We start from the raw sequence: 24,591 nt of genomic DNA on the forward strand, positions 1-24,591 counted from the left end.
TCTCAATGCCATTCTCCCAGAACGTCCCACCCTCACCTTCTCCCTCAGAGTCCATAAAATTGTTCCATGCATCTGTGTCTCTTATTCTGTCTCGCATATAGGGTTATCGTTACCATCTTTCAAATTCCATATATATGCATTAGTATACTGTATTGTTGTTTTTCTTTCTGGCTTACTTCACTCTGTATAATGGGCTCCAGTTTCATCCATCTCAGTAGAACCGATTCAAATGTATTTTTTTTAATGGCTGAGTAATATTCCATTGTGTATATGTACCACAGCTTCCTTATCCATTCGTCTGCTGATGGACATCTAGGTTGCTTCCATGTCCTGGCTATTGTAAACAGTGCTGCGATGAACATTGGGGTACACGCGTCTCTCTTGAATGGAAATTTTGGCAAGTTCCATTTGGAATGAACACCCAGAAACCTTATCATATTAAATCTAAACAAAAATAAATCTTTCTGGGAAAGTGCTAATGTGACATTAAACACGACCTTTTAAATAACTGATTGGAATGCAAGTTGTTTTTTTTTTAAAGGCAGTAAAGCTAAATAATGTCACATCAAATAGTACATCAGTTTATGTCAGTTTCATTAGAAATGCATAATTAAGTTTTTTCTTCAGTGTATTATTAGTTTAGAGTGTATGTTTACATGGTCCTGAGTTCCCTGGTGGTTCAGATGGTAAAGAATCTGCCTGCAAGGCAGGACACCTGGATTTGATCTGTGGGTCATGAGATCCCCTGGAGAAGAGAATGGCTACAAACTCCAGTAATCTTACTGAGAGAATTCATGGATAGGGAGGAGCCTCAAAGCTATGGTGTTTCCAGTAGTCATGTACAGATATGAAAGTTGGATGATAAAGATGGCTGAACACCAACAATGTATGCTTTTGAATTGTGTTGCTGGAAGAAGACTCTTGAGAGTCCCTTGGACTGCAAGGAGATCAAACCAGTCAATTCTAAGTGAAGTCAACCCTGAATCTTAATTGGGACTGATGCTGAAGCTGGAACTACAATATTTTGGCCACCTGATGTGAAGAGTCAACTCATTAGAAAAGACCCTGATTTGGTGAAAGATTAAAGGTGGGAGGAGAAATGGGTGACAGAGGATAAGAATGTTGGATGGCGTCATTGACACAAAGGGCATGAGTTTGAGCAAACTCCAGGGTATAGTGAAGGATAGGGAAACCTGGGCTTCTGCAGTCCATGGGGTTGCAAAGAGTCAGACATAGTTTAGTGACTGAACTAGAAATCAGAGTATAAGTCCTCTAAATTTACTTTTTTTCAAAGTTTTTTTTGGTATTCTAGCTCCTCTGAATGGTCACATAAATTTTAGAATTAGGGTTTTTTGGTTTTTTTTTACAAATTAATTGAATAATTTGTCAATATAAAGAACTTTCCTATGTTTTATGAGCTTTTTCCCCTAAGTGCCTCATATTCCTCATGGTATTGTAAAAGGGATTTTTAAAAAACATTTATTTATTTATTTGGCCTCACCAAATAAATGGCACATGGACTCTTTAGCTGTGGCATGTGGGATCTAGTTCCTTGACCAGGGATTGAACCCAGGCTCCCCGCAATTAGGAACCAGAGTTTTATCCACTGGACCACCAGAGAAGTTCCCTAAAAGGGACTTTTTAAGCTTTTAATTTCTGATTGTTCACTGATAGTATATAAATACAATTTTTAACAGCTTGCTTTTGCATTCAAGAAGCTTTCTAAATTTAAATTGATTAATTCTAGTAGCTTTTTGTAGACCCCTTTGGATTTTCGAGGTAGTAAACATGTGGTCTGCAAATATCTATAGTTTTTACCTCTTCCTTTACCATATGGATGAATTTTATTTTTTATTTCACTGAATAGAACCTCCAATACAATGTCAAATTGAAGTGGTAAGCATTGACATTTTTATACTATTCCTTATCTTGGGGGAGGGTATTTCAGATTTACATCGTCAAGTACAATGTGAGCTGTACATTTTTCCTAGATGTACTTACCAGGCTGAGGAATTTCCTCTCTATTCCTAGTTGGCTGAATTTTTTTTTTTTTTTTTTTTTTTACAGAAAATGGTATTGTTATTTTACGTCTACTGACATGTGCATATGGATTTTTTCCCTGTTTTTCTATTTTTTATAGAGTCTGCTTGGTTCACTTGAGTTCTTCCTTCTTGCACTATAGCTTAGAAACTTCTTCCTCAAGGCAGTAAGTTTGAGCAATGGTAAAGCTATCTCTGTTGTTTCCCATCTCTCAAAAATATTTCCCTTCAGCCCTTGATGGCCAATGTCTTAAGAACCACTGATTCCAATTTTATCTTTGTTTTCTTGGGTTTTATGGTTGTATTAGTCAGGAAAATAAGCCCAGGTCTAGATATCCCATTTTGGTGGTAGGTAGAAATCCTTAAGTCCTTAGATATGTTGAGAGAACACTATGAAGTTATATCAGATCTGGCATTGCAAAACCTGATTCAGAAATAAGAGCTCCATATCCCCAAAAGATTAAAAATTCCCACATGTGAAGTAATTTGAAATAATATGATTTAGAGTTTAAGACAATTTTTAAAAAATCGAAAAAAAAATCAAGCAAACCAAAATAATTTTTGATGACTATAGAAACTCAGTCATTTCAAATTTTTCAAACATATTTTTAACATGTCCATCTGTTGCACACTGAGCTTTCCAACAAGGGACTCAGGAACACAGATCAGCATATAAGATATGTATTAAGAATACCTATACAGTCAATACCTGTGTGTTCGGAGATGCTGGACCAGGATTGAGTAGAGGGAAAAGTTGATCTACAAGAGAAGCCCTACTAAATCCTTGGCTAACCCTACTGAAAGCTCAAGAGCTAACCAGTCTGTCACAATCATTCTGCTTTGTAGTGAAATGGAAGCTGAGGCAATCTGTGCTTGGGAAATAGCTGAAGGATGTCTACAGATGACCCAACTGGCAGCACAGGCAAAAAGCCCTTCCCTGAAAAGGGATCTGTGCTCTGAATCACCATGCTTTATCACACTGACATAAAAATAGAGGAATAAATGAATGAGTGACATGTATAAATTTCCTAGTGTCTTAGATAACATTAATCTAGTTAGATATGCTCTAGTATATTTGTCAAGTAGGATAAAATCAAATAATCACAATTTATTTATTTATTTTTCCTTAGGCTTAATAAAAAGCTATAGGACACCAAGGATGATGAAAAATAAGCTCTTTTAACAGAAAAAAAAATACTGCTTTCATTATTAGTCAGTCACTTCTTGAAAAAATTTCATATCTCTCTATAGTCTTTTAGAAAACAGATCTTGGCATTAAGAAAAAAAATTAAAAAAACCTGTGCTGTGGTTAGGATAGTATGTTTCTGACTCATAACATCAAACAGTATATTGAAGAACCTTTAGAATTGCACTCTGAAGTGTACTTTGCTATTGATTGACTAATCAAGGCCCTTATTGAAAACTCGTCAAATTTCTTTCTCTACACTCATTAGTGACCTTCATAAATCAAAAACAAATTGTCCAGAAATTCTAAAGCATAAACATAGTTTAACACACACACATGCCAGCAAATCCTACATACAACACTTCACTTGGCAATAATTGCCTTATAACCCCATGTCAGTGTATTACCCAGTCATGCATTAAAATAATATTCAATAAAACAGTGACAGTCAAGTGATATAATAACAATCCTACAAATGTTCACTGGATAAGCAGTCTAGCATCCAAGAGATGCAAGGACAGAAAGAGTAAGGATCCAAGAGAAGCATATTAAGAAGAGATGGCAAGAATAAAAGTTTATAACAAACATCTAGGGAGTGAAAAACACTGATCTATCTATCTAGATGGTTCCCTGGAGCCATTTATTTTTCTATTTTGGGAAATGAACCTTATTTGTAATTTTCTAGTTTCTTAAATATTATTATAGATGAGTAAGTCTGGTATATTACTGGCAAAAACAAAAGGAAGATGCTGTCTGAGGAGGCCTTACAAATAGCGGGGAAAAGAAGAGAAGCAAAAAGCAAAGGAGAAAAGGAAAGATAGTCCCATCTGAATACAGAGTTCCAAAGAAGAGCAAGGAGAGATAAAAAAGCCTTCCTCAGCGATCAATGCAAAGAAATAGAGGAAAACAACAGAATGGGAAAGACTAGAGATCTCTTCAAGAAAATTAGAGATACCAAGGGAACATTTCATGCAAAGATGGGCTCAATAAAGGACAGAAATGGTATGGACCTAACAGAAGCAGAAGATATTAAGAAGAGGTGGCAAGGATACACAGAAGAACTGTACAAAAAAGATCTTCATGACCCAGATAATCACGGTGGTGTGATCACTCACCTAGAGCCAGACATCCTGGAATGTGAAGTCAAGTGGGCCTTAGATAGCATGACTACGAACAAAGCTAGTGGAGGTGATGGAATTCCAGTTGAGCTATTTCAAATCCTCAAAGGTGATGCTGTGAAAGTGCTGCACTCGATATGCCAGCAAATTTGGAAAACTCAGCAGTGGCCACAGGACTGGAAAAGGTCAGTTTTCATTCCAATCCCAAAGAAAGGCAATGCCAAAGAATGCTCAAACTACCGCACAATTGCACTCATCTCACAAGGAAATGGCAACTCACTCCAGTACTCTTGCCTGGAAAATCCTATGGACAGAGGAGCCTGGTAGGTTGCAGTCCATGGGGTCGCTAAGGGTCGGACACGACTGAGCGACTTCACTTTCACTTTTCAGTTTCATGCATTGGAGAAGGAAATGGCAACCCACTCCAGTGTTCTTGCCTGGAGAATCCCAGGGACGGGGGAGCCTGGTGGGCTGCCGTCTATGGGGTTGCACAGAGTCGGACATGACTGAAGTGACTTAGCAGCAGCAGCACATGCTAGTAAAGTAATGATCAAAATTCTCCAAGACAGGCTTCAGCAATACGTGAGCTGTGAAGTTCCAGATGTTCAAGCTGGTTTTAGAAAAGGCAGAGGAACCAGAGATCAAAATGCCAACATCCGCTGGATCACTGAAAAAGCAAGACAGTTCCATAAAAACATCTATTTCTGCTTTATTGACTATGCCAAAGCCTTTGACTGTGTGGATCACAATAAACTGTGGAAAATTCTTAAAGAAATGGGAATACCAGACCATCTGACCTGTCCTTTGAGAAACCTGTATGCAGGTCAGGAAGCAACAGTTAGAACTGGACATGGAACAACAGACTGATTCCAAATAGGAAAAGGAGTACGTCAAGGCTGTATATTGTCACCCTGCTTATTTAACTTATATGCAGAGTACATCATGAGAAACGCTGGGCTGGAAGAAACACAAGCTGGAATCAAGATTGCCGGGAGAAATATCAATAACCTCAGATATGCAGATGACACCACCCTTATGGCAGAAAGTGAAGAAGAACTAAAGAGCCTCTTGATGAAGGTGAAAGAGGAGAGTGAAAAAGTTGGCTTAAAGCTCAACGTTCAGAAAACTAAGATTATGGCATCTGGTCCCATCACTTCATGGGAAATAGATGGGGAAACAGTGGAAACAGTGGCTGACTTTATTTTTCTGGGCTCCAAAATCACTGCTGATGGTGATTGCAGCCATGAAATTAAAAGACGCTTACTCCTTGGAAGGAAGGTTATGACCAACCTAGATAGCATATTGAAAAGCAGAGACATTACTTTGCCAACAAAGGTCCGTCTAGTCAAGGCTATGGTTTTTCCAGTGGTCATGTATGGATGTGAGAGTTGGACGGTGAAGAAAGCTGAACGCTGAAGAATTGATGTTTTGATGCTTTTGAACTGTGGTATTGGAGAAGACTCTGGAGAGTCCCTTGGACTGCAAGGAGATCCAACTAGTCCATCCTAAAGGAGATCAGTTCATTGGAAGGACTGATTTTGAAGCTGAAACTCTAATACTTTGGCCACCTCATGTGAAGAGTTGACTCATTGGAAAAGACCCTAATGCTGGGAAGGATTGGGGGCAGGAGGAGAAGGGGATGACAGAGGATGAGATGGTTGCATGGCATCACCAACTCAGTGGACATGGGTTTGGGTAAACTCCTGGAGTTGGTGATGGACAGGGAGGCCTGGTGTGCTGCGATTCATGGGGTCGCAAAGAGTCGGACACGACTGAGCGACTGAACTGAACTGAACTGAACTGAACCCAAATATTTGTTTGATAAAGGAACATGTTATATTTTACATAATTTTTAACAATATATATTTTTAGTGGGTATAAGATTTTAAAGGTAGACTTAATTCCTAAGATTCTTAGCTACATATATTTTAGTAGTTGACCTCTAATTCTGGAGTCATGATTCTATTCCCTAAGATCTAAACTGATAGAAAATCACAAGTGCATCATCATAGCTTTGTCTTTTTAAATACTTTCTGTAAAAATAATTTTAATCTATAAAATATTGCAAGAGAAATACAGTGAAAATCAGTGTATTTTTAATTGGATTCAGTATATTGTTAATGTTTTACCATATTGTCTCATTATTTTCCCTCTCTCTCTCATCACTTATATCTCTGTTCTATGCATACACAGACACTTCTACAATATTTATTTGTTATTTGTATGTAAGTTTCAAACTTTCCAATTTCATATATATATGCACATAATCACTAAGAATGAATGCAATCCTCCATATAACAAAAGTGTCATCATTGTAGTCAATAAACATCATAATAATGCAATAAATAATATCAAAAAGGTACAGTCCATATAAAAGTTCCATAACTGTTCCAATAATGTATCTTTAGGTGTTTTCATCTATAAACCAACCAAGTATAACTTACTGCATTTAATTTTCATATCTCCTAAATAACTATTGTCCTTAGTTTCTATCTATGATGGGAAAAATGTCGATTCCAAAAAGATATATTGATGTTCTGGAACACATAAATGTAAATGTGACCTTATTGGGGAAAAAAAAAAGAAGTCCTTTCAGATGCAATTAAATTAGGATTTAGTGAAGTGATTATTTTTAATTATTCCAGTGTGGCATAAATCCAGTACGAAATGCTCTTACAAGACACAAAAAGATAAGACATGTGAAGTGAAAGGCTCTGTGAAGAAACAGCAAAGATCTGAGTGGTACTGCTACAAGGAAAGGGATAGTTAGAGCCATCAGATGCTGGAGGTTTCAAGAAGGCATTATCAATTCTTCCCAAGGGCTTACAAAGGGAGCATGACTCTGATGACGTCATGATTTTTGACTTCTGGCTTAGAGAACTGTGAGAGAAAAAATTATGGTAATTTGAACCACCGAATTTGAGGGAATTTTTTATGGCAGGTCTGAGAAATTAACATACACTCCAAATGATTGAGGAAATAGAAGTCAAAAGCAAGGGAGAAAGGGAAAGATATAGCCAACTGCATGCAGAGTCCCAGAGAACAGCAAAGAGAGATAAGAAGGGGTTCTTAAATGAGCAGTCCAAAGAAATAGAGGAAAACATAAAATGGGAAAGACTAGAGATCTTTTCAGGAAAACTGAGATATCAAGGGGACATTTTATGCAAGGGTGGGCACGATAAAGGACAGAAATGGTAAGGACCTAACAAAAGCAGAAGAGATTAAGAAGAAGTGGCAAGAATACTAAGAACTATACAAAAAAGTTCTTAATGACCCCTATAACCACAATGCTATGGTCACTCACCTAGAGCCAGACATCCTGGGGTATGAGGTCAAGTGGGCCTTAGGAAACCTTATTACGAACAAAGTCAGCGAAGGTGACATAATTCCAGTTGAGCTATTTACAATCTTAAAAATGATGTTGTTAAAGTGGTACATTCAATATTTCAGCAAATTTGGAAAACTCAACAGTGGCCACAGGACTGGAAAAAGGTCAGTTTTCAATCCAATCCCAAAGAAGGACAATGCCAACAATGTTCAGACTACTGTACAGTTGCTCTCATTTCCCATGCTAGTAAGGTTAGGCACAAAATCCTTTAAATTAGGCTTCAGCAGTACGTGAACTAAAAACTTCCAGATGTATAAGCTGGGTTTAGAAAAGGAAGAGCAACTATAGATCAAATTGCCAACATCCATTGGATCACGGAGAAAGCAAGGGAATTCTAGAAAAACATCTACTTCTGCTTTATTGAGAATGTGAAAACTTTTGACTCTGTGGATCACAACAAACTGGAAAGTTCTTAAAGAGATGGGAATACCAGATAACCTTACCTATCTCCTGAGAAGCCTATAGGTGGGTCAAGAAGCAACAGACCTTACATGAAACAATGGACTGGTTCCGGCACCCGTGTGAACATTGCGCTGCGAGCGGTGCGGAGCGTGCGGGCCGCGGTCGGCAGCCTGCGCGCCATCTCGGCATCCAGCGCGCCCTGCTCGTCGCGGCCCTGGTTACTGCGGGCGGGTGCCGTCCGGGCGCTGCGAACCGGCCCTGCTCTGCTGTCGGTGCGGAAATTCACAGAAAAACATGAATGGGTAACGACAGAAAATGGTGTTGGAACAGTGGGAATCAGCAATTTTGCACAGGAAGCTTTGGGAGATGTTGTTTACTGTAGTCTGCCTGAAGTTGGGACAAAGTTGAACAAACAAGAGGAGTTTGGTGCTTTGGAAAGTGTGAAAGCTGCTAGTGAACTGTATTCTCCTCTATCAGGAGAAGTAACTGAAATTAATAAAGCGCTAGCAGAAAATCCAGGACTTGTCAACAAATCTTGTTATGAAGATGGTTGGCTGATCAAGATGACATTCAGTAACCCTTCAGAACTAGATGAACTAATGAGTGAAGAAGCATATGAGAAATACATAAAATCTATTGAGGAGTGAAAATGGAACCCCTAAATAAACTACTTTGAAACAACTTAATCTAGCATAGTTGTCTTAAATTAGTGGTGGATAGATATTTAAAAAGCAACTTTAGCAAAAGAAACTACTTGTAACAATGTTTCCTGAACAAAATACCCCTTAACTTCCTAATGACTTAAGATAAACACTGTGCATCTTTTCCACAGCATCCTGTGATTTTTAGGCTAGGCTCCAGTTATTCAGAATTCCTGAAATTATCTCTGGTAAAACTAATTAAAAAATTATGTAATTCAAGGATAACATGGTTATCTTAAACCTTATATGACATTGTAACTTGCTTACAGCTATCCTTGGATTTGGGTCAAAAGGATCTTCCCACTAGAAATAACTGCCAGTGGAGAAAAGTTTGTTAGTTGTACAGTGTCCAATGAAGAATATTACTATCTTAATTTTGCAATATACTATGTTTGCTGGTGCTATTTTTATACAGTGAAGCAATAGCCTTGCAGGAGAATAAACAATTTAATAATAAAATATGCAACTTCTTAATCATGTAAAAAAAAAAAAAAAAAGAAACAATGGACTGGTTCCAAATAGGGAAGGGAGTACGTCAAGGCTGCATATTGTCACCTTGCTTATTTAACTTATATGCAGAGTACATCATTTGAAATACCAGGTTGGATGAATCACAAGCTGGAATCAAGATTGCTGGGAGAAATATCAACAGTCTTAGATATGTAGATGACATCATTCTAATGACAGAAAGTGAAGAGGAACTAAAGAGCCTCTTCATGAGGGTAAAAGAGCAAAGTGAATAAGCTGGCTTAAAATTCACAAGTCAAAAAACTCAAAAAACTAAGGCCATGACATTTTTTTCCATGACTTCATGGCAAATAGGAGAAAAAGTGGAAACAATGAAAACCTTTTTATTTTCTTGGGCTCCAAAGTCACTGCAGATGATGACTGCAGGCATGAAATTAAAAGACACTTGCTCCTTGGAAGAAAAGCTATGACCAACCTAGACAGGTATTAAAACGCAAAGACAACACTTTGCTGACAAAGGTCCATATAGTCAAAGCTATGGTTTTTCCAGTAGTCATGTACAGATTTGAGAGTTGGATCATAAAGAAGGTTGAGCACTGATGAATTGATGCTTTCAGACTGTGTGCTGGAGAAGACTCCTGGGAGTCCCTTAGACTGCAAGGAGATCAAACCAGTCAATCCTAAAGGAAATCAACCCTAAATCTCATTGGAAGAACAGATGCTGAAGCTGAAACTCCAATACTTTTGGCCACTTGATGTGAAGAGCTGACTCACTGAAAAAGACCAGGATGCTGGGAAAGACTGAAGGCAAAAGGAAAAGAGGACAAGATAGTTGGATGTCATCATATACTCAATGTACAGTAATTTAAACAAACTCCAGGAGATAGTGAAGGACAGGGAAGCCTGGCATGATGCAGTCCATGGGGTCACAAAGAGTCGGACATGACTTAGTGACTGAATAGCAACATAATCCAATACCAATATCATCATTATCATAGCATCGTCAATATTATTTCCTCGATTATTCTAGATTTGACTATTGGGAGTTCTTTAGGTTTGGCCCCTGTGTCCCTTTGACATGCCCTTGTTCTTTTGTTTTTTCACATTTTCATAATTTCTGGAAGTGTAAGATGTTCCACACTCATTCTGTCAGAAAATGTTAATGTATATAATATAAAATATGACATTTTATCCATTTTAAGTATACAATTCAGTTGCATTAATTACTGCAATATTGTGGTTTATAATAGGAAATATGTATTTAATCTTTGTCCTTTCTCTGGCACACAGTTCCTAAAACTCTTCAATTTCTTTCTTTTTTTTTTTTTTTTTTCAATTTCTTTAGAGGTGAGAACAATGAGGTAACTTTTGGAAAGCCCCTGGGTAACCTGGCTTTTGGCTCCCCAGGTAGCTCAGTGATAAAGACCCTGCCTGCCAATATGGGAAACACATGAGACTCAGTAGATCCCTGAGGCAAGAAGACCCTTAGAAGAGGAAATGGCAACCCACTCCAGTATTCTTACCTGGAAAATCCCATGGACAGAGGAACTACAGTTCTTGGGGTCGCAGAGAGTCAGAAGCAAGTGAGCACAGATGTGTGCAACCTGGATGTTCCCAGGGGTTATTGTTGTTCAGTCTCTAAGTCATGTCCTACTCTTTGTGACCCCATGAACTGTAGCAGTCCAGGCTTCCCTGTCCTTCACTATCTCTAAGTCATGTCCTACTCTTTGTGACCCCATGAACTGTAGCAGTCCAGGCTTCCCTGTCCTTCACTATCACCAGGAGTTTGCTCAAACTCATGTCCATAGAGTCAGTAATGCCATCTAACCATCTCATTCTCTGTCAGCCCCTTTTGCTCCTGCTGTCAAACTTTCCCAGCATCAAGGTCTTTACCAATGAGACAGTTCTTTGCATCAGATGGCCAAAGTATTGGAGTTTCAGCTTCAGCATCAATCCTTCCAATGAACATTCAGTATCGATTTCCTTTAGGATTGACTGACTGATCTCCTTACTGCCCAAAGGACTCTCAAGAGTCTTCTCCAGCACCACAAATTAAAAGCATGAATTCTTCAGAGCTCAGCCTTCTTTATGGTCCAACTCTCACATCTGTACATGACTACTGGAAAAACCGTAGCTTTGACTATACGGACCTCTGTCAGCAAAGTGATGTCTCTGCTCTTTAATACACCATCTAGGTTTATGATAGCTTTTCTCCCAAGGAACATGTGTCTTTTAACTTCATGGCTGCAGTCCTGTCTTCAGTGATTGTAGAGCCCAAGGGAACCCAACTTTGAGGGTTGGAACTTTCAGTCCTACCACCTGACTCCAGGGAGGTGAGGAACTAGAGACTGAGTTCAATCACCAATGGCCAATAATTTAACCAAGCATGCCTATATAATGAAGTATCCATGAAACCCCAAAATGATGAGGTTCAGAGAGCTTCCAAATCAGTGAATATGTAGAGATACTAGGAGAGCAGCACACTTGGCAAGAGTATGAAAGCTCCTTGCCCTGTCTCCCTACCTTGCTCTCTGCTTCTCTTTCATCTTACAGCCTTTTATGATAAAATAGCAATCTAGTAAATAAAACTTTTCTTTGAATTCTATAAGCCTCTCTAGCAAATTGACTGAACCCATGAAGAGGGTCAGTGGAACTTCTGATCTACAATCCATTGACTAGAAGCACAGGCAACAACCTGGACCTGCAATTGGTATGTTAATTGGGGGAAGAGGTAGTCTTATAGGACTGAACCTTTAAACTGTGAGATCTGCCACTATGTGTGCAGATAGTGTCAGAACTGAGTTCCGCGTTAAAGACACCTAACTGGAGAATAGTTTAGTGTGATGGAGAATCCCACACATTTAATTGGTGCTGAAGTGGTGCATGCATACAATGGAATACTACTTAGCTACTAAATAACAAAACAGTGCCATTTGTAGCAACATGGATGCAACTAGAGATTATCATTCTAAGTGAAGCTAATCAGAAAGAGAAAGACAAATATCACATGATATCACTGATATGTGGATTCTAAAATAATGTCACAAAGGAACCGATCTACAACACAGAAACAGACCCATCAACGTAGAGATCAGACTTGTGTTTACCAAAGAGATGGTGGGAGAGGACTGGACTGGGAGTTCGGGGTTGATAGATGCAGGCTACTATATTTAGAATGGATAAACAATAAGGTCTTACTGTATAGCACACAGAACTATATACAGTCTCCCAGGATAAACCATAATGGAAAAGAATATAAGAACAAGAATGTATGTATGTATACAACTGCATCACATTGCTGTAGAGCATATTGGCATAACATTGTGAATCAATTACACTTCCATTAAAAAATATATATACATATATATATAATTACATTGTATAATTAGCATCATCATTTCCAAAACATTTTCATCACCCAATATAAACTCTGTACCTGTTCATTAAGTAATAGCTTCACATTCCTTGTCTTCCCTGTCCCTTGTAATCTTTAGTTTACTTTCTGTTCCTATAAATTTGTCAATTTTAGATATTTCATATAAGTGTAATCACACAATATGAATGTATGTGTATGGCTTATTTCACTTAACACTTTCAACTCTTATCCATGTTGTAATATCTATCAAAACTGCCTTCATTTTTATAACGTAAAAATGTTCCACTGCATGCGTTTATCACATTTTCTTTATCCATTAATCTGTTGATGAATACTTGGGTCATTTTCTAGTGTGTTTCTCAGGGATTAATGACACCAGGAAATCTTTGCCATTAGCCAGAAAATACAAAGTAAACCCGGGCATTATTCTTTCTCTTACTACCTGTATGACTCTTTATTAAGTCCATTCATATTAATTTGTCTTAAGAGAAAAACAGACACTTGATGTTAGTTATTAAGTCTTAACATATGTATGCCAAACTACCTCTGTTCATCTTGGCCTGGGATCCAGCCACACCAGACCTCCTAAGATTTTTCAAATCTCTAATGCACCATCTGACTACATAAACATGCTATTCTGCCTGAAACAGTGTTTCTACTCACCCTCACCCCTTTTCTCTGAATAACTTTTAATTACCTTAAAATCTAAGTTTAATGCTCACTTCCTCAAGAAAACTTCCCTGACTTTTTCCACTATTTATTTGTTTTGATATATGTTGTCATAGGGCTTCCCAGATGGCTCAGTGGTAAAGAATCTGCCTGACAATGCAGGAGATGCCGGAGATGTGGGTTCAATCTGTGGATTGGGAAGATCCCCTGGACAAGGGACTGGTGACCCATCCTAGTATTCTCACCTAGAAAATTCCATGGACAGAGGAGCCTGCTGGGGAGCCCCCTCCTCTAGGGGGTCATATAGAGTCAGACATGACTGAGCATGCACATATGCACATGTTGTCACAGAACTTTCTTCCTTTCCTTCAGAGTGCTTACTTCTTTTTAAATTACGTATTTGCATGTATACTTCAATATGATTATTTAATTCATATTTGATTTCTCCATTGGATTGTAAGCTCTACAAGTGCAACAAATGTTTGCATGTTTATTTAACACTGTATTCCCAGCGTTTAGAGAATGCTTAGAACTTATTAGGTATACACGAAATACCTTTTTAATGAATAACTATAGATAAATGAATGAATGAATTTTTAGATATCCTTCTACCACTTTACACAACTGAAAAATAAAGCCACAACAGCTAAGATTGAAATTAAAGAATGTTCCACATTCCTTACTGGTCATTTCTTCATATTAAACCTCTGTAAAATAATGAAATATAAAAGCCCTTTCTAAAATACCCATATCAATATATATTTGTGGTTGTATTTTTCACTATGCCACCTACTTTGTGAGGTTTTCTGTTTTCTTCTTCGTAAACCCGGCCGCCAGCACCACTCCATACTCTTAACAGACACAGAGACACAACATCTACCTACAGCTGATTCAGTTATTTTGATGGTGATTGTTTTCTTAGTTTGTGAGCTTTTGGAGATCAGGCAACATGTACACTTTTTTGTGGGTACACAGGATCTAATTACTTTCTTGTCATAAAAACTGATTCTCAATAAGTGTTTTCTGAATTAATGGATGTTTATAAACTGTTTTTAAGCCAATAAAATATATTTTTCCATAGTCTCTTTAAGAGTTTTAAATTGAGATATGGATATATATGCACAAAGAGGGACTGCACATTTACAAATTCATGCCATACAGGAAATGTTACTTCCATCTGTTAACTGATATTATTGTAATATTGAAAAAATATTATTTTTATATACAGTAAAGGTAGACACTTCAAGTGTCTACTTGTCAAGTAATAAAATGTGTTTTCCAGTTCCATTTTCATTTTGATGGATGCAAACATAATGTACAAACTATTTTGAGACTTTCCACCCACCATTCTTGTCCAGTATAACGGCTTTTACTGATGAACATGGTTACTCCTGAGCATCTTAGGTCAAAATGAAGATCAATTGCATACATATTTGACAATGCAGAATGAATTTAGATTAATACAAAATCCTAACATTGTCCATTAAGAGAAAAGCAAATATCGTATATTAATGCATATATATGGAATCTAGATAAATGGTATTGATGAACCTATTGGCAAGGAAGCAATGGAAATGCAGATGTAGAGAATGGAATTGTGGACACAGTGGGAGAAGGAGAGAATAGGATGAAAGGAGAAAATAGCATCTCTCTATATATACATATATATACAGTATCATGTGTAAACTAGATAGCTGGTGAGAAGAAGCTACATAATATAGGGAGCCAAGCCTGGCACTCTGTGATGAACTAGAGAGGTGGGATGTGGGGAGGGAAGGGAAGCTCGAGAAGTTGGGGACATACTAATCATTGTGGTTGATCATGTTTTTGTATGGCAGAAACCAACACAACGTTGCAAAGCAATTTTTCTCCAATTAAAAAGTAAATTTAAAAAATCCTAACATTAGAATTTAACAAAATCTGGTAGAAATAGGTTTAAAAACATTTTTAAACCAGGATGTCATGTGCCTCTCAGGGGATACTTATGGAGCATATTTATATATGATGGTGACATTTATAAGAACTTACAATTATTGATCATTTTAAAATGTGTTTTATAACCTACAGAACTTAACTCATTATTTTTATAAAATTTAACAGCAAAACTGGGGCTCAAAAACATGAAACTAGTTGGATAAACAGATTAAATTATTTGATTTTAATGTCTAGTAAGAAAGAGAGAATATGAACCCAACTTATGAGACTTCAGAGATGCCATTTTAAACATCTGCAGTTCTGTGAATCAAATCAACTTAACACCTCTCATAATTTAGAGACAAACTGGGATATAGGAATGCTAATAGATATGAGGAATAAGAATGACTGTATAATTAACTTCAATTACATTTGAAGATATTAACTTATTAAAAATAACATCAAAAGATTTCTTGAAATTTTGCATTATTTTAATTTGGATAATTTTATAGAAATCTTTGAACACCTAGATAAAAGTAAAAAGAAGAGCTTATTATTTAGGTACTTGTTCATCTCAGAGACTTCCTTATTTTTATTTGTGTATGTCTAATCTGAAATTGAAGAAAGTGGAGAAAACCACTAGACCATTCAGGTATGACCTAATTCAAATCCCTTATGACTATACAGTGGAAGTGAGAAATATATTTAAGGGACTAGATCTGATAGACAGAGTGCCTGATGAACTATGGACGCGGGTTTGTGACATTGTAGAGCAGACAAGATTCAAGACCATCCCCAAGGAAAAGAAATGCAAAAAAGCAAAATGGCTGTCTGAGGAGGCCTTACAAATATCTGTGAAAAGAAGAGAAGTGAAAAGCAAAGGAGAAAAGGAAAGATATTCCCATCTGAATGCAGAGTTCCAAAAGATAGCAAGGAGAGGTAAGAAAGCTTTCCTCAGCAGTCAGTGCAAAGAAATGGAGGAAAACAACAGAATGGGAAAGACTAGAGATCTCTTTAAGAAAATTAGAGATACCAAGGGAACATTTCATGCAAAGATGGGCTCAGTAAAGGACAGAAATGGTAAGGACCTAACAGAAGCAGAAGATATTAAGAAGAGGTGGCAAGAATACACAGAAGAACTGTACAAAAAATATCTTCACAACCCAGATAATCACGATGCTGTGATCGCTCACCTAGAGCCAGACATCCTGGAATGTGAAGTCAAGTGGGCCTTAGGAAGCATCACTATGAACAAAGCTAGTGGAGGTGATGGAATTTCAGTTCAGTTATTTCAAATTCTGAAAGATGATGCTGTCAAAGTGCTGCACTCAATATGCCAGCAAATTTGTAAAACTCAGCAGTGGCCACAGGACTGGAAAAGTTCAGTTTTCATTCCAATCCCAAAGAAAGGCAATGCCAAAGAATGCTCAAACTACTGCACAATTGCACTCATCTCACACACTAGTCAAGTAATGCTTAAAATTTTCCAAGCCAGGATTCAGCAATACGTGAACCGTGAACTTCCAGATGTTCAAGCTGGTTTTAGAAAAGGCAGAGGAACCAGAGATCAAATTGCCAACATCCACTGGATCATCGAAAAAGCAAGAGAGTTCCAGAAAAACATCTATTTCTGTTTTATTGACTATGCCAAAGCCTTTGACTGTGTGGATCACAATAAACTGGAAAATTCTAAAAAAGATGGGAATACCAGAACAACTGACCTGCCTCTTGAGAAACCTGTATGCAGGTCAGGAAGTAACAGAACTGGACATGGAACAACAGACTGGTTCCAAATAGGAAAAGGAGTATGTCAAGGCTGTATATTGTCACCCTGCTTATTTAACTTATATGCAGAGTATATCATGAGAAACGCTGGGCTGGATGAAGCACAAGCTGGAGTCAAGATTGCCGGGAGAAATATCAATAACCTCAGATAGGCAGATGACACCACCCTTCTGGCAGCAAGTGAAGAAGAACTAAAGAGCCTCTTGATGAAAGTGAAAGAGGAGAGTGAAAATGTTGGCTTAAAGCTCAACATTGATAAAACTAAGTTCAAGGCATCCGGTCCCATCACTTCATGGGGAATAGATGGGGAAACAGTGGAAACAGTGTCAGACTTTATTTTTGGGGGCTCCAAAATCACTGGAGATGGTGATTGCAGCCATGAAATTAGAAGATGTTTACTCCTTGGAAGGAAAGTTATGACCAACCTAGATAGCATATTAAAAAGCAGAGATATTACTTTGCCAACAAAGGTCCGTCTAATCAAAGCTATGGTTTTTCCAGTAGTCATGTATGGATGTGAGAGTTGGACTATAAAGAAAATTGATGCTTTTGAACTGTGGTGTTGGAGAAGACTCTTGAGAGTCCCTGGCCTGCAAGGAGATCCAACCAGTCCATCCTAAAGGAGATCAGTCCTGGGTGTTCATTGGAAGGACTGATGTTGAAGCTGAAACTCCAATACTTTGGCCACCTGATGCGAAGTGCTGACTCATTGGAAACGACTCTGATGCTGGGAAAGATTGAGGGCAGATGGAGAGGGAGACGACAGAGCATGAGATGGTTGGATGGTATCACCGACTTAATGGACATGGGTTTGGGTGGACTCTGGGAGTTGGTGATGGACAGGGAGGTCTGGCCTGCTGTGGTCATGGGGTTGCAAAGAGTTGGACACAACTGAGCAACTGAACTGAAACTGAATCTAAATAAAGACCAATTTCTTAATTCCATTCTAATCTGTCACTTAAGTCTGAATTCTAATCATAATCACATATGATTAACTGATGTGATATGATGTTTTTTAATTATTAGTAAGCCACTACTGGGTTGTTTTATCCCTCATTCTGTATTGGTAGTAAACCAAGATTTCTAAAACACACAAAGTAAAAGTTGTTTTTCTCAGGGGGAGCAACAAATAGTGCCAGAGATAATGATGCAGAAAATCTAAATTATAATATGTTAGAAGGAATCAGATTCAGTATAGCTGGTTTCTGCACAGGAACTACTGCCACAAAGTCATTCTGACTGTAAGTCATACTGACCACTGAGTCATTCTGACCTCTATTTTCTACTGATGATGGCTGTAAGACTGAAGGAAAATTTGGGCATATTAGACTAATTTTACCAGCAATAATTTTATATTATTGCATAATCTGACTCCCTAACTCATCCCATTTATTCCTTGGCCAGTTCTCAACTTTCCATTCAGAAGAATACTTAAGAAATCCAGAACATATTTCATAATTTCTCTAGAAACATTTCCTATATTTAATGCCAATCTCACATAGTCTACTTTATGTTCAGGCTCAGCAGTAAAGAATCCTCCTGCAATGTAGGATATGTGAGTTCGATCCCTGTGTTGGGAAGATCCCCTGGAGAAGGGAATGGTGACCCACTCCAATAATCTTGCCTGGGAAATCCCACGGCCTGGTGGGATACAGTTCATAGGTTTACAAAAATGTAGGACACGACTTAGTGACTAAACAACAAATTTGTCTGTATGTTAACATATAACCAAGAGACAAAGATACAAGCTAATTATTCTGCATAAAATGACTCAGTATTTTTGAGAATTTTCTTCATCTACCAAGCTTCGATTCATTCTGTATCATAAAATTTTATCAACCATCAATGTTTACCATTGATTTTTTGGTCCTACTTTATTCCACTATATCAGCCAGGTTTCCTTTCTGTGAGGATTGAGCCCGTTTGTTTGATCTAAAACAACACATACACACTAAGAGTATGGATAAAAGAGAACTACATCAGGTATATATAATGCATTGGAACATTTTCTTAAGTAAATATTTTGAAAAAACAACAAGTCCCTTGGGTATATATGAGAAAATCAAAAAAAGACAATGGTAAAGCAGGTTAATCTGGGGGAGAAAAAGTGAAGGTGCAGTTGGAATGAGCCACATGGCCAAAATATTCAGTAAAAAAGAGATAAGGGAAAATGACAATCAGCAAATTTAGAAGAGGGTTATCAGTGAGCCAGAAGAAGCCCCAGAAGTAACATCTAGGGAGTTTGGGATTGATGTGTACACATTGCTTTATTTAAAATGGGTAACCAGGGACTTCCCTGGTGGTCCAGTGGTTAAGACTTCACCTTCTAATGAAGGGGGTGCAGGTTTGATCAGGGCATTAAAATCTCACATGCCTTGCAGTGAAAAATTCAAAACATAAGACAGAAACAATATTGTGACAAATTTGATAAAGACTTTAAAAGTAGTTCACATTAACTCTTTTTAAGAGTAAAATAAAATGGGTAATCAATAAAGACCTACTGAATAGCACAAGGAACTCTGCTCAATATTATGTAAAAACTTCAATAGGAATAGAATTTGAAAAAGAATAGACACAAGTACAACTGAATCATTTTGCTTTTCACCTGAAACATACTTTGTAAATCAAATATAGTTCAATATAATATAAAACATTAAAAAATCTGAATGTTGACATATATATTATCATGTTTCTTTTTATTAAATGCCAGCTTACTAAAATATAAAAAGCTAAAGTGTTTACTTACTTACATAAAAAGGAAGGGCTATATATCAGATGCTTTTTTTTTTTTTCATGTTTCAGGCATATAGCATTATTGTTCAACATCTGTACACTCTAAAGAGTGATCAATACCACAAGTCTAGTTGCCATCTATCACCATACAGCTGACCCATTTCACACATTTTATCCCCTAAACCACTTCCTCTTTGATAACCATTATTCTGGTCCCTGTATCTTTATTTTGTTTGTGTGTTGGTTTGGAGTTAGTTTGTTTTTCATTCTATATATGATTGAAATCACAGTATCTCTCTTTTGCTGTCTGACTTATTTCAGTTAGCATAATGCCTTTTCAGGTCTATTCATGTTGTCACAAATTGCAGGACTTCATTCCAGTTTGGCTGAGTAGTATCCCATTGTATGTATACATATGTATGCATGTATGTGTGTGTGTATCTATGTCTGTTTCTATATTTCTATTAATGCATATATTTTTGAATTAATGTTTTCATTTTCTTCAAATAAGTGCCCAGAAGAGAAATAGGTGGATCAAATGGGAGTTCTATTTTTAATTTTTGGGGGAATCTCCATACTGTTTTCCATAGTAACTACATCAAAGCACATTCCCACCAAACTGTTCAAGGACTCCATTTTCTCTACATCTTCTCTAACACTTGTTGTTTGTTGGCTTTTTCCTAATAGCCTAACAGGTATGGAGTAATATCTCACTTAAGCTTCGATTTGCATTTCCCTATAAATAGTGATGTTGAATATCATTTTACGTGCCTGATGACCACCCATATATCTTCTTTAGAAAAACCCTCTATTAGTTTTGGAAAAATTCTCTACTCAAGTCCTCTACTCATTTTTAATCAGGTTGGTTTCTGTTTTTATTTCTGTTGCTGTTTAGTTTTATGACTTCTTTATATGTTTGGATATTAATCACTTTTCCAATATATGATTCACAAATATCTTATCCCACTTAGTATCTTGCTTTTTTGTTTTAAGGATGGATTCTTCTGCTGTTCAGAGATTTTTAGGTTGATGAATTCCCATTTGTTTATTTTTGCTATGTTTGCTTCCCTTGCTTTTGGAGTCAGATCCACAAATATATCACTAACATTAATGTCAATAAGGTTACCACTTATGTTTTGTTCTAAAATTTTCATGATTTCAGTTCTTACATTCTTACAAGTCTTTTTGAGTTAATTTTACTGTTTGGTATAAGACAGTGATCTAGTTTTATTCTTTTGTATGTGGCTGTTCAGTATTCCTAACACCATTTATTGAAGAGACTGTCCTTTCTCCATTGTATTATTTGCCCTTTTGTTGTTAATTGTCTATACACGTGTGAGTTTATTTCCGGGGTCTCACTTCTCATCAGTGTGCTGCATTTGTGCCAGTATCATACTGTTTTACTTACTATAACTTTGCAGGATAATTTAAAATCAAGAGGTGTGATACCTCCAACTTTGTTCTTCTGTCTCAAGATTGTTTTGAGTATTTGGGGTCTTACTCCTGGGGCTTCTCCTGGCTCACTGATAACCCTCTTCTAACACATACAAATTTTAGAACTACTTGTTTTATTTCTGTGAAAAATGCTATTGGAATTTTGATAATGGTTGCACTGAATCTGTAGAAAGATTTGGGTAGTATAGACATTTTAATAATATAAATCTTCTAATCCATGTGCATGAAATATCTTCCCATTAGTTTAGTATCTTCTTCTATTTCTTTCATCAATGTACAGAGCTTCCACCTCCTTGGTAAAATATATTCCTGGAATTTTATTATTTTTGATGCAATTATAAAAGGGGTTATTTTCTTAATTTTTCTTTCTGTTAGTTTGTTATTAGTGTACAAGAATGCCACAGATTTCTGTATATCAATTTTGTATCCTTTGACTTTATTTATTAGCTCTAACAGTTTTTTTTTGTGGAGTCTTTAGACTTTTTAATATATAACATTATGTTATCTACAAATAGTGAAAAATATTACTTCTTTCCAAATTTGGATGACATTTATTTCATTTTCTTGCCTAATTGCTGTGGATAGGATTGACAATAATATGTGCAATAAAAATGATGATATTGAGCATCCTTGTCTTGTTCTTGATCTTAGAGGAAGACCCTTCGCCTTATTGTCATTCATATGATGGTAGTTGTAGTTTGTCTTTTACAGCCTTTACTATGCTGAGGCACATTCCCTCTATACCCATTTTGAGAGATTTTATCATAAATGGAGACTCTGTTTATCCAGTTTTCAGTACTTTTCAGAGGGAATAACTCCATACATAGTTTTTATTTGTTATATCCACAGGAGGAAGTGAGTTTGGGATCTTCTGACACATCCTGAATCCTCTTTCTGCAGGAACGTCTTATTTGCACTTTAACCATGAAAATTTGTGCCCAAATCTTGGTTTCTAATATGGCTTTGACTTATTAAAGAAGGTTTTAGGTTGGTCACCTGGTCAGACTAGTGCATAATTCAGATCCAGTATGTAGTAGAGAAAATGAGCACCTCTTCTCTCAAAAACACATGTCAATACCCACATCACAAAATAATAATAGCTAACATTTTTGAGCACCGGATGTTTATCATTGTCATTTTAATATAAGATTTATATATGTCTCTGAATATTTGTTGGTTTAGAAACATTCTCCATCAATAGAGGTTTACAGCCACACTCTAACCTCTAACTCTATTCACTAGCCATACCCATTGCAGAACCTTTGCTTAGGACAAGAATTCCAACAATTTACAAATTACCTCTGATTTTCTCATTGTCTTTAAATTCCACTGAGATATTTTTTTCAAAATATAGCATGAACATGACTCATTCCTTGAAACAGTATTTGAATCACAAATCATTTCACTAATACTCTATTAATACTCTCAAATAGCACAGCGTTCTGTGAATACTCTTTTTTAAGGGTTCAATTCATGTTGAATTAGGTTTGCTAAGTTTCACATTCATTTCAGCAGTGATACTCAGTCTTCCTTTTTTATGCACATGTGTTTAGAAAATTATTTTGGAATCCTGATGAGAGAGCAAGACACTTCCAACATTTCCTTTTTAGAGCATCTAACTTACTCAGAGTTGTATCTGCAACTCTTGGGACCCAACTGCCCCAGTTCTGCTGAAGGTATATAATGAGCTGTCATGGTTCAAAGACACTATTTCTGATAAGTCACTGGTTTCTGCTTTTTCTCAGAAACTCATACCACTGGGACTATACTGAACAACATTACATTGATTTAATAGAATGTTATTCTAATGTAGCAAAACTGTATGACTAAAATAGATGAGTATCAGCAATGGTTCAAACAATGATGTCTTAGCAGTAAAACATGCATGCAATCACAATGAGACTATTCTAAGCAAGGTAGGGTAGCATGACATTTCCCCCAAATTTTATTAATTCTAGGCTATTTTGCAAGTGCCAGTTTTCTAACTACAATAAACTCATATAATCAAATCAACATTATCTTTAAAGTAACAATTAAAAGTCATTTCCTCTTTGTCTTATACTTCTCTTCCCCTGAAAGGGCCAAACAATCAGTATGGAAGAGGAGATTGCAATAAAGCCAAGGAACTGATGAGGTTGAAAAAGTGGAGTGCGAAGGGATTGACATTGGGCTTGTCAGCAAAGCTGGGGAGACTTCAGTGTGGCTAGTAGTTGAGGAAGTGAGTGGTAGTCAGGACACTGGGTATATTTCTAGGGGGACAGAAGAACTAAGTAAGTATATTGAGATAGTAAGAAACAGGATTCTCACTATCAGAGAAGGGATTTACAAAAACGCAAAGGGAGAAGGTATTATATTGGTGTGGTATTTTTGCTGTGAATAGACCTACATAATTTACATATAGAAATAAATGTAGGTAGGTATATATAATATCAGACATATATTTTTAGCTTTTTCATTTAGAGGACCTGGATTCTATAATACCTGTGCAGCAATGAGGGCACCAATTGCACAGATATTGATATATGAATACCATCCTCTACTAAAGGAATGAAGTATCCTTCATCAAATGACTTAATGGCTGATATCAAGCCAGGAAAGTACCAAGTGAAACAGCAGCACATTTTTGTGGGAGAAATTAAAGTTCTCAAAGAAGTATAGAGACATGTGAAAATCAAACAAAAGTAAGTTTGAAGGGTTTCCTCGTACTAAATTTTGGAAAATTTACACATCAAAATATCAATAGCAATGGCTTATTTTACATGAAATATCATTATTAATGATTTATATAGATATAAATAAATAAACAAATGGATAATTGCATGTTGCTAAAGGGAAATCTCATTCTTATAATAGAAGTGCAATTCATACAGGAAGAATGAGAGGGATAGAAAATAAAACATTATAGTGGATGTTGATTTAGGCAGGGAGCATCAATTGTAAAATCAGTGTGTGAAAGTTTGATGACAGAATATTAAGGTGGATTCACAGTAATTTCTTCCCAAATATTTAAAAGTTACACAGGGATAAGCCATGAATTTTCAGTAGAGAAAATCTGCAGACAATTTTACAATTTAGCCAGCTGACCAAAGGTAGAGCTTCACTGAGGAATATGAAGCTGTCCTGTTCTCATAATGTGATACACTATAAGCCATAGCAACATTTTGTGGTATTGCTCCCAAAAAGTCACAAACTGATTCTATATATGAGGAAACTTTCAACAGAAATAAATAGAGGGAAAATAATCCAGACAGAAAAAAAAAAAAAAAAAGCATAGGTCATGAAAGATAGTGATGACCACAGAAATGTTTCAGATTGAAGAAAAATAGAAACATAAAAGTGCACTATGTGATCCTGGCT

General features: G+C 36.7%; 1 pseudogene across 1 annotated transcript; it reads left to right on the forward strand.

Moving 5' to 3' along the window:
- The first annotated feature begins 8,222 nt into the window (after window positions 1-8,222).
- Window positions 8,223-8,814, forward strand: LOC145515452 (glycine cleavage system H protein, mitochondrial pseudogene; annotated as a pseudogene). The gene has a single exon (XR_014060889.1). The product of XR_014060889.1 is annotated as a glycine cleavage system H protein, mitochondrial pseudogene (transcript).
- Window positions 8,815-24,591: the final 15,777 nt, after the last annotated feature.

Source organism: Giraffa tippelskirchi, chromosome 1 (genome assembly GCF_054371585.1).
Source record: "Giraffa tippelskirchi isolate mGirTip1 chromosome 1, T2T-mGirTip1v1.2.pri, whole genome shotgun sequence".
Classification (NCBI taxonomy): Eukaryota; Metazoa; Chordata; class Mammalia; order Artiodactyla; family Giraffidae; genus Giraffa; species Giraffa tippelskirchi.